Source organism: Balaenoptera ricei, chromosome 14, assembly GCF_028023285.1.
Source record: "Balaenoptera ricei isolate mBalRic1 chromosome 14, mBalRic1.hap2, whole genome shotgun sequence".
Taxonomy (NCBI): domain Eukaryota; kingdom Metazoa; phylum Chordata; class Mammalia; order Artiodactyla; family Balaenopteridae; genus Balaenoptera; species Balaenoptera ricei.
In genome coordinates this window covers 82,454,646-82,466,628 of record NC_082652.1, presented here as the reverse complement: position 1 = coordinate 82,466,628, position 11,983 = coordinate 82,454,646, and the positions used below count along the sequence as shown (strand labels likewise).

Genomic DNA, 11,983 nt, shown 5'->3' with positions numbered 1-11,983 from the left:
CATTAAGCAAAGTAAAGCAGCTGAATGGAGAAGATGCTTTGGTTTTCAATGACCCTTCCTCAGAGACATCATTTGTGACGGAACAACCGTGGCTTGTTTCGAAGTGTAGCCTACACGCTTAGTGGAAAAGAGCTAAGAGAACTGGATCTTAGTCATGATGTGGGACTGCCCTGGTGCACATACTGTCTGCTTGGATGATGGCTTGTGGTGCATCCTGACTCTTTCCTGAGATAAGTGACTGAATTTGGGAAATAAGCATTTTTCAAGCCACTTATCAAAGAGAAATCACCCAGTTTGCACCTATCCTCAGCCACCTCCATCTTGGACAGTGCCAGTACCACGAGATTATGCTGCCTGCTATAGGTTCAAAAGTAGAGGGCACTAGAGGAAGAACAGTTCGTTTCTCAATGTCCCACATTTATTCACAACACTCTAATAAGTAAGTTTATTTTTAGGAGACGGGTTCTAAGTGCTTACTTCTGAAGGCCTGTATTACTGAGTTAGAGATAAACTGAAAAAGCTATATCCATTATCTATTATTCCCCTACTCTAGATTACTCAGTGGGCAGCCCAAATAGCCTCTAGTAATTATCACTTAATGATCAAAGTAACTCCAAATGATGGGAATAAGCATTAAATGCCTGTAAAGATGATATTAGGTAAAGCAACTGAAATGCATGAGAGTTTAGTAACAAATCCAGGGTTTGAACACAGGCTTGTTAGACTTTAGGCCCCTATTTTCATTATTATTCTTCTGAAGCCCCTTTTTCTATTCTCATACACAATTTCTCATATACCTAGGATGATGAATAAAGAGTTAGTCATACTTGTTACAAATAAGTAAACCTTGTATCATGAAATAAACACTTGTTGCAATATACTAATAATTTTTACTTTTAATATTGGTATATGGTTCTACATACAGGTGATTTCTAAGACAGAGGTAAAATTAAATAATTACGTATTTGTATTTCCTATTTTACAGATTTTTTTAAAGACAATATTGAGTGTATCAAACTCTCTGATAATCTGGAGTCAACTGCTCCTCAGGTTGGTTTACTCCTATAGGAGCTGACTTGAACCCCATGATTTGTAGGGTACCTATGTATGCTTTTTATAGGATTATCTTCTGGCTAGTAAGCTATTCATTGCTATTCTCAGTGAGTGTCCTGTATGTCTCCCCCTCTTCTTTGTTCCTCCTAATTGCCTACAGTCTGAGATCCTGTATAATCTTGATTGTTAGACTTGTGTATAAACTGAGATAAAACAATATATGTGTAAAGATCTGAGAGGCTCTTCTATTAGCAAAATAGAAGAGAGATGTATTTTTCATGAGAGTTAGCAGTATTGACTTGAAGACTTCTATTTTGACTTCTTCCAGATATTTGTTAGTGATGTAGAGAAGTTATAGAGAATTGAGAGAAATGAAAGTAAATTGCAAAGGAAAGATGTGAAAAGAAACTGTTGGAAACATTCAAGTATTTATGCAATTTTAGAAATCCCCAGAAGCTACCTCCCATTAATGAGCAAAGTACACTACACAAAATTTAAGACTTGACTATACCACCATGATTCTAAGGAAGGAATAACAAAGTATTTCTTTCGAACATCAGTCTAATACAGTAGCCAGAGTCTGGTTCTGCAGGAGGAAAGGGCAGGCTCTCTACTCTAGAAAAATATCTCTCCGTCAGCTTCTGCCACTTGACAGTCCTTTCCTGTATTTTCTTAAAATGGAGAAAACATTAAGCTCATTTTTCAGAATGTGGAATATTATTTGAGGGCATATATACCCAAGTGTAGAAACCATCTGAATTTACTGGCCTCCTACAAAGACATGACCTACCTACTGTCTACCTTTATGTGATGAGAAGACCCAAGAAGGCCTTAATACAGAAAACCCTGTTCTCTTTCCTCTCCGCTCCTGAAGAAAATGGAGAGATAAGCTGACCCAAGTCTACCATCCTAAGAAAGATATTTTTGGCTATGTTTTTCTCCATTTGAACACTTAAGTATACTGGCAATTCCTTCAGGTTCCAAGATGGTGCAGGCAACCAGAGGACTGTACTTTTTCAAAATTGAGATTTAAACCTTAAGGGAAATAGTGGCCCATGTAGGCCTCCAACCTAAAAGCATGTGCCTCAAGCTGCTCACTAGAATTTGGTACCTACCTAGCTGACAATAAAATACATGCTGATTCTCATTCACTCCTGTTCCTTTTATAAAGTTCCCTTGATGATTTCATTGGAAGAGAGGCAATTGGCAGGACAGGACTTGAGAACCCATTCAATCTTTAAGCAATATCTTTAAGCATATAATAACATATTCAAACCCCAATCTTGCTTCAAAAACCTCTAAATGTACATATGAATTGCTTTACTGAGTATCCACCATTGTGCTAGTAAAAATAATGATGAGTATGGATAGATTTAGAGCAATAAATGATAAAAAAAGAAATTGTTATATTTGTCAATATCATTTAGAGAAATTATAATATTTTATTAATCTCTGCCTTAAGGAAACATGAAAGGAACCCATACACTAAACTCTGACTGAGACACACTCTACTTTTCAATGAAACTTGCTTAGTCCCTCTGCTTGTTCTATTTTCCTCAATTTGTTATAAAAAATAACGCTTTCATCAACTTATTTCACAGCAAAGTTGGAAGACCTTGTGGCATAATACGTTTTCTGTTAAACAATAGCATTCATTAAAACACAAGTTCCCAGGAGGCAGAAACTTTGTATTCTATTGGGGCCGTATTATACTTAATGCATTTTTCTTTCACAAGAATTATTATGATGATAATGCACAGTGTCCAACAGCAAAACAACATATGTCATAGTAAGGTTGTTTGGAAACTCACAGTTGTGAGATTGTAACCGTTGCCGGTTGGCTAGTGTGTATACTTCCAATGGGAGATAAAAGTGAATTGTGTATGTCTTCCCCACAGTGATGGGCTTACTATAGGAAAGAGTAAGTAATGTTTTAGATTCTAGTCACAACTTGACAAAAGAGCGCATAAAAATAGGTGAATCCAAAAAGGGACTTCTCTCCAAGAGGAAGATGCTACTGTGTAGAACCACGGGTGCCCTTTAAAAGTCAAAGCCTGTTACTTTAACTACAACTACAACTGTAGGAGGAGGGGAGAAGGTACCAAAGCACAGACATCCGAGCCAGGTGTTCTCTGTGGAAGCAGCTGCTGCATAGTGATTCACAGTTTGCAAAGGCAGATTTCTCAGCAACAAAGAAAGAAGCCTGAGTTCCCCCATGGCCAAGAAAGTTTCCTATTCATCCAAACAATTCTGTGAATGGGGGAACAGAGACAGTGTCTTATCTGATCCAAAAGGCTACAAGGAAAAACCAAACTTATCTGAGATGGCAAAAGAGACATGAAGAGGGAATGAGCTACTCCTGGGACTGCTGCAAACTGGCGTTAAGATCTAGCATGAGTTATTTCAATTCTCTCCCTCTCAGTTCCCCAATACATAAAATGAGACCATTAGATAAATCATTCCGACTTTTAGATTTTACGATTCTAAGCAATACAATGTGAAGAAATACCTGAAGATCTTTAATATTTATTAAATTATATCCTTCCATGCAATGTCCACGTAATAAGAAAGGTGACATGTATTCAGTGTCCTTGGACAGATAATGGCAAGAAAGGATACAACTGCTCCAAATCCAAGGATTATACTTTTGAAGAACATGAATACATTTTTTCACTGGGAGAACTAAATTACTAAGAGAAAAAACATAAGCACAGAAACAAAGCAAAAATAAACCATAGTGCCAAGTCTCCACAGAAACTCTGGAGAGTAAACATATATGCCACAAGCATCATGCTGAGGGGAAAAAAAAATGTGTTATAAGCATACGTTTTGCTAGAATTTAAAAGAATTTTAAAACTTCTAGCCACTATGTGTTAGACAGTAGTACTCTCTAAAAATTATCGTTGCATCAGCATTATTATTTAATGGCATTGTCCATTGTTTCGTTGAGATTCCTGATTCCTGCGCATCATACAGTCTAGAAATGGAAGAACATTAAACGACATGTCGTCCACTCCACCTGGTACTTAGCCTCCCTACCAACAGGCCATTTTATGCCCCCTCTTTTTTTAACTGTATGGGTCATGCATGATACTCATGTATGGTCCAAGTATGAGGTAGTGATTTCCCTAAAACAGGAAGCAAGAGATGGGATGCCACCCAAAAAAATCCCAGTCTCACATTTTGTAATGAAACTTTTATAAGCATGTGATATGGAAATTCCCTAAAAGACAAAAAAGGGCATTTAAACCATGTCCCTCTCCCCGAGAATGAAACTCTCAGAAGATCACTTCACATCCATGAGACGTCCCTGTCCCAGCTGGAGGCGGCTCTGAGGAGACCCACTACATCCTCCGCAGGTCAGGCAGGCACCCGTGTGAGGCAGCTCTCCCGTGGCATGCTACAGACAATTGCTTTTAAATTATTTTAAAATGAGAAGACAAAACCGTTTAACCCCAAAACAGAATAAAGTTAATAGAACAGATGAAAGACCCATGCTAACCAATTTAACTTCTTATCAGACAAGAAAAGGGAGATGAACTGCAATGAAAGACGTGTTTAGACACAAACACTAAGCAACTCATTTGTTCTGATTCTCAAGCCATGCTCTCTACCAGCTCAAAGGATGTGGATTGTTTTCCATGATACCCTAAATCCATTTTAAGGGAACACGGGAATAATTTATAAAACGTACATAATAATTTGCCCTGTTTTTCCTTTACAGAGTAATTTCTCATATCCATTTAGGGTTTATAGCGATAAGTTCTACGTATTTTCCTTCTTTGTGTTTTACCATTTTGAATCTTCTTCTATTCTTTCTTTTACTTGATGAATAATCATTGAAGAGTGACCATGTGCCCATAGTACTAGATACTAGATAAATAAACTTAAATAAGACATTGTCCCAGTTAGTTTTATAGTGGCAGAGACAAACATGTAAATAAAACTTTCACTAAATTTTTAAGTGTGCAATGATACAAGTATAATATTGTAAAATTAAGCAATGCAAAGGAATGACTAGGCATTGATGTCTATGGGAGGAGTGCAGGTCAGAAAACCATTGGGGGTAGTTACACTGGAGATGCACATGAAGATGAATTAGGTGTGGTGGTAAAGCACTCTAGGCAGGGAATACATTAGTTCTAATACTTATTACACTTACTAATTAGACTTGCTAACTTTAATACAAAAGTTCTCTCTTTGTAATACTTAACAACTGAAGCAAGTAAATTTTGTTTTCCTCTGATCCCTGAATTGTTTGTTTTTCCCTCTCCTTTTGAAAGTCCAATTACATATATATTAACTAGCTTCATACTGCCCTGCAACTGAGACTACTGTCTTTTTGTTTGTTTGTTTTCTTTATATTATTCAGTTTGAATAACATATCAATTTGCCTTCAAATTCTTGGAACCTTTAACTTGTTGTGTCCAAGTTGCTGTTAATTTCATCAGATGGATTTTGTAGTTCAGTAATTTCCACTGGATACTTTCCTTTTTTAAGGCATGAATAAATTTAACTATATTGAAACAGGCTAGGGACTGCAAAACTGAATTAGAAACTTCTGAAAAGTCAAGTACTGATTTTTGTTCTTTTTTTGAAAAGAAATGATTACTGTAATTCTAATGATAACTATGGTTTCATCCGCTACTTTTCTTCTTTTTAAGAAGAACTATATTTACTTCCTAAATAATGAAAAAATCAGAAATTTATGTTTCCAAATACTAGATTTTGCATTCCTAATGTGGACACTAGAGGCACTGCTGATTTTAGAACAACAATAAAACACTCCTGAGATCAGTGAGATACAAACCTGATAAAAAGTATCCACAATCCCTTAAACTACCTCTTTTTCATTGTTTCTCCTCAACTCCAAAAAATAGGGCAAGAAGGGTAGGAGAGGAAACACAGCATTTAATTTTTTCTTTAAGTATAACTTAAAAGAAAAAAGATTAACCCAGGAAATGATGGTTTTCTATGGTAGTTGATGTTTACAGATCAGGAAATAAAATACTCCATTATCACATAAACAACTTATTTATTAACCAACCTACATAAATAATGAAATTACTTACAGTGTGAAGCCCAGAGTCTACTCCAGGCTCTGTTGTCCTGATGTGCATAAGCAGCGGTATAAGTTCTTTCTTATATCTCGAGAATGAATGATGGTTGTTTGAACCACAGGATTTTTCATCAGAGCTGAAGCCATGTACGGTGTAAAGATCCCTCTTCCGTCATTAAGAACGAAAGTCCATTCTTAAGAACATGTGGTCCAACAACTAAAACACTCTCAGGATTTGTTACTTGTCTGTGATTAATACCGACTCCACCTTCTGCAATCCAGTACCCTCGGGGACCATCTGGACTGTAATTTGCTTTGCAGCATGTATCCAGGACATGTGTCCCAAGGTTAAGAACTAATTCGGAAAATGAAGTTTCTTTAAACAACTCTTTTAACTCTTAATCAGACATGACCTCCAGTTTGCTACTTCCGCAGCAAGTCGTTTCCGAGGACGCCCATTTCCTGGCTCTTTGACCCGAAGCTGCGCTATGTGGTCAGTCTGTGCAAGGGGCAGAAAAGTGAGGCGCTTTGGTTACCCTTCTACCCAGTCATCTTGCTTCCTGACCAAGAACTGATACAATTCAAAAGGAGGTGTCTTAACTCTGTGCAGCCAAAGAGCACTGCCAGCAGACTTCCCAGTTTGGATCCGGGTGTACTTGTAATTAGGAGAACAATGATTCCAGACCCGTCTTCTCCAGTCAACTTGTGTTTGAAGTCGTACGAGGACATGATATTGCCCAGCTGACCAGATGCACCCAGCTGGGCTCGAACAGGCAGCAGAGGTCATGGGCCTGCAGCACCCGGTGTAAAACCTCGTCCAAACTCCGGACGCTACTGCGCAAGCGTCAGCCTCCGCACCCCGCCCCCACCCCCAGTAGCTCGGGGCCGCCCAAGGACCAGGCCGAGCTGAGCCGGTCTGTGAAGCTGCCGCAGGTCCGCCCGTCAGCGAAGAGCTGCGGGTGAGGAGCAGACAGGGCTTGGAGCCTTCGGTGCAGTGCGCTCGCTGCTTCCCACGCGCTCGGCAGCCGGCTCCTGGCGCGCGCCCAGCTTCCGTCTGCTCGGGTCTCCCAGGCGGCGCACCACGGCGCCGGCCCCCCCAGCGCAGTCACTTGGTAGCCCATTCGCTACAAGTGAAAGGGGCCCAGCAGCGCCAGCAGACGCCCCACAAGAAGCAACCAGTCGGCCATGGGTCGAGGCCGCGGTGGACAGTCTGGAGAAAGCTGCCCGCCTTCCACAGTGGAAGAGCGTGGGGAGCTCTAGCTTTGCCCCCCTCTAGGGGAGGAACTTCTAAAACAGACCCCGAGCTTCCTACACCGCCAGCCACCCCTGAGCACCAGAGTGGGCGGCACGCAGCCGCAGGGGGCAAGACTCCTGAAGGGCCTGGGGCACCGAACCACCTGCCTGAGATAGAGGACCGCAACGTGGGCGCCGCCATCTTGGTGGAGGCCCGAAGGGAATGCTGGGATTTTGGGGGTCCAGCTACATCCTTCAGTACCCGTTCCACTTGGTAAGTGTTAAAAACTATATTAGAAGTATAGAAAATTGTACAGTTCTGTTGGTATGTATGTGTATACTATTTAAAACCACCACAATCAGGGTAGCAAACATTTCTATCACCCTCAAAAGCTTCTTTCTACTCATATATATTTTCTGACTTCTTTGAATTAGAATAACCATTTTGAGATGCATACATATTTGTCAATAGTTTGTGGCACCCTTTTTTAAAATTTGGTATAAATATACCACAGTTAGTTCATTTATTCATCTGATGATAGACATCCTGTTTCCAGTTTTGGACTACTGGAAATAAAGGTGTTATGAACTTTGATGTACACATCTTTGTACACATAAATTCCATTTATTTTGGGTTAGTACCATAGAGTGATAGTATGTGTAGGTCTAACTTTATAAGTGCAATAGCTACCAAGTATTTTCCAATGTGGCTGTACCACTTATATTTCCACCAGCGGTATATGAGAGTTCAAGGTAGTCCACATCCTTGACAACAAAAAGCATGGTAGGAGTTTTTAAAATTAATTTTAGCAACTCTAATCTGTTTGTGGTGCTATCTCATTGAGACTTTAATCCGTAATTTGTCTCATAAGTAATAATACTGTGCATTTTTTCATGTGTTTATTACATATTTTGTGAAGTATCTGAGGTATTGCCAATGTTTTAATACCATGGTTTGTGGTCTTATTATTGAATTATAAGAGATCTTTATATATGCTGTATGCACATTCTTGATCTACGTCTTATAAGTACTTTCTCCTAATCTGTGGCTTGTTTTTTCATTTTCATGGTAATGTCTTTAAGAAAGCAATGGATCTCATGTTCATGAAGTCAAATTTACAGATATGTATAATTATCTATCTATATAGATCCATAGATATATATTATGGTTTGTATTATTTGTGTTCTGAGAAAACTTTGCCTACATCAAATTTTTAATGATTTTATTCTAAGAATTTTACAGTTTCTCCTTTTAAACATTTAGATCTGTAATCCATTTTGAGTTAACATTTGAGAATGGTGTGAAATAATGGTCAGGTTTAAAGAATATATGATATCCAGTTGTTCCAGCATAATTTGTTGAAAATAATATAATTTTCTATTGAATTGCCTTGAAACCTTTATCAGCAATCAATTGGCCAGACTTCTGGAATCAATTTGAAGAGGGTCAGAATTACAGAGTGTTGTCCGCACCCTTAATAGAAGAAACTGAAATTAATAACTTCTTCTAAACCATCAGAGGGGTTGGTGGAGAAAGAATAGGTTGATTACAAAGGAGAATTTTTAGGGTTATGGAACCATCCTGTATGAAACTGGATTACTGGGTATATGACTATATGCATTTGTCAAAACCCATAGAGAGTGGACTTTACAGTATGCAAATTTAAAGTATCAACCAATTTGTCAAGGGATCCTAGCATGGAATACAGATGGTGGTGACATGTAAATATAAATATATTACAACTATATGATATGACTTCAGTGGAGGGGGTGAGGGGGAAAAAAGGAACTAACCTAAGTAACTTTGGAAACAATGTTTTCAATGAATATTGTAAGGCTACTGGCAAGGGAACCATATATAAACAGTGTACATTAATTATTAAATTGATTTCCCACAAGTATGGGTTAGCAATTCTGAAACTACTTTACATGTCTTCTAGGGATAACCAAATAAGTAAATAGATTACAGATGATAGTAGCCAGGTTTCTTACTGTCAGATAAAAAAGTTAAAAATAATTGAGAGAGGAGGTCTACAATGAGCCCTTTGGTGCTGGATTAGCCTGGGGTACACTTTAGACGTGTGCATGTGTATGGCTTTGTGTACACACATGTATTTCTTAGTTCTGTCCACTGAGAGAGGCTACAAACAATGGCACCTCAGTAGCAATGAGCACACCCAGCATTCAGCTCTTGGTTTCAGACACAATTATCCAGTAAGTGTAGCCAAGGTCCTTTAGGAAAATGATTCTAGCCTGAGGCTGGAAAAATACAAGAAGATTAGGGAGCTCTTGTAGTGCCAGAAAGGAAGTTGAAAAGGAAGGGAAGGGGAGGGGAGGGGTGGAAACAGGAGCCAATTAAAACAACTCCCAATGGCCACAGCTGGAAAAATTTGAGCAATAAATAAATGAGAATATCTTATTACAACCCCAAATATAAAATAAGTATACATGCATTCATATTGATATAAATAAATGGTTAACTGAATAAATAAATGGGAAGAAGGAACAAATACTTCTTACTGAAGAATTCCAAGTAATACATGTGGACAGTTCCTCTCCAGGAGGTAGAACTTAGTTCCAGTCTTCTTGGGTATGGACTGGAATTAACAACTCCTTTGCAAAATGTTGAGTGTCATGAGGGAAAAATAAAAACTTTACACCAGAGGAGCCTGGAAGACACCAGCTAAACCAATTGATCAAGGTTAACATCACCAGTCATAAGTCATGTTGATATTATGTATCTCCTGGTATCATGCAGTGAGAAGTTGTATCAGTCAGGATTCTCCAGAGAAATAGTAACAATAGTAGGTAGGTAGGTTGATAGACAGATAGATAATAGATAGTTGATAGATTTATTTTAAGGAATTGGCTCATGTAATTGTTGGGATTGGCAACCTGAAATTTGTAGAGCAAATTGGAAGGCAGGATTTGATTATGCAGCCCTAAGGCCAAATTCCTTCTTTTCTAGGAAATCTCAGGTTTTGCTCTTGAAGCTCTTAACTGATTAGATGATGCCCTCCCACACTTTTTTACTTAACATCATTTTATTTTAGATGTTAATCATACCTAAAGTATGAGGGGTTTTACTCACCTGTTTTCCCCCTATTGCCACTCTACTCTTCAGGCGCGATATTGGCAAAGCAGTTTCTCTATGAGGATAATATGCTCCTAGCTCTAAGAGAGGGAAGGAAAACATTCTCAAACTTTTTCAAAATATTATCCTATTAGAGTTAGTAACATTCCCTTTTGGATGGAAAAAACCACATATGCATAAAGAAAGACAAATAATTATATGCCCACGTGCACACAGAAATTACCTCTGGATATTAAATATTAAAGATGAATTCTATTTTTATGTGTATCAGTTTTCTAGCTTGCTATTTAAAAACCCCAAATATCTATTTTTAATAATTTTCCATAGGAAAAACAATTCTTAGGTTCCTCCCTTCGAAATGTAGTTCTGTTATTTTCAGAGAATTTTTCATCCAGGAGAACTCAAAGATCTTTTCCAGAGCTGTGTTGAAAGCTTTGTAATTGTTTTAGAATTGATTGCTATATGAAATAGGTTTATGTGTTCTGACAGTGTGTTAATACAATAAAAGTAATTTTTAGTAGCAAAGGAGTTACAGTTTTTCATTGGTTGTAATAAGGTTTTTTTTTTCCACTTTTCATTGCTGTCTCTTTGTAGATAAAATGGGATTTCATAAGCTCTTGTTTTTCAACATTGGTTTCTAAAAATTTTTTTTCATCAGCATGCCTTGTTCAAGGCTAAATACAGCTCAGAGGTAAATACATCCAAAAAAGCCTTAAAAAGATTTATTGTGTTGTGCTTAATGGGAAATATTGTTACCGTAAAAATACATTGTAAGTTGTAACCTTGAATGTTTGTTTACCAGGATACTTTAAAGTAAATGTAACAGCCTTGTTTTACAGAACAGATAAGCTGCTTTTCCTCTGGTATCTTTGCAATATTTTCAAAATAATTTTCTTAGGAATTAAGTACCTATTTTATCGTAAGTAGAATATTTCAAATTTATATTTATCATTCAAATGTAAACTATGTAGTTGGGATTATTCATCCTCTAGTACTAGAAATGTTTTTATTGGTTTTATATGAACTACACAGTTCCCACTTTCCATGACTGGGTATCACTGATTTCTTCCTCACTTTTAAGTACTATTTGTGAAATTTTATAGATATACAAATGTGCACACCAGAAGAAACTAGTGGAAACCGACCTCTGATAGAGGCTACTAGCAGTGGCTTATCAAAGCCACTTTGTACAGTTGGCCCTCTGTATCTGCCGGTTCCACATCCTCCTATACAATCAACCCAAGTGGATCAATGGTTTGGTGAACCCCTGGATGTGAAACCCACGAACATGGAGGGCTGACTGTAATCCGTACATTTTATATGAGGGACTTACACATGAGAGGATTTTGGTATCTGCGGAGGGGTGGGCAGGGGGAGGTCCTGAAAGCTGCACTTACAAACCCAGACATAGGAACAGACTTTGGAGTGGAACCAATCTGTGTAGTGAAGACTTTCCATACACAGTTGCTTTCCCAGTGGAAAATGGTAAAGAAATGGGAAGTCTTGTGTGGCAGCCAAGACCTCCTAAATATTTAGCAATTGGT

The 11,983-nt window shown here is 38.1% G+C and overlaps 1 pseudogene; it reads right to left on the bottom strand.

The window, feature by feature from the left end:
- Window positions 1–6,243: 6,243 nt before the first annotated feature.
- On the bottom strand, window positions 6,244–7,547 carry LOC132347377 (tyrosine--tRNA ligase, mitochondrial-like; annotated as a pseudogene).
- Window positions 7,548–11,983: the final 4,436 nt, after the last annotated feature.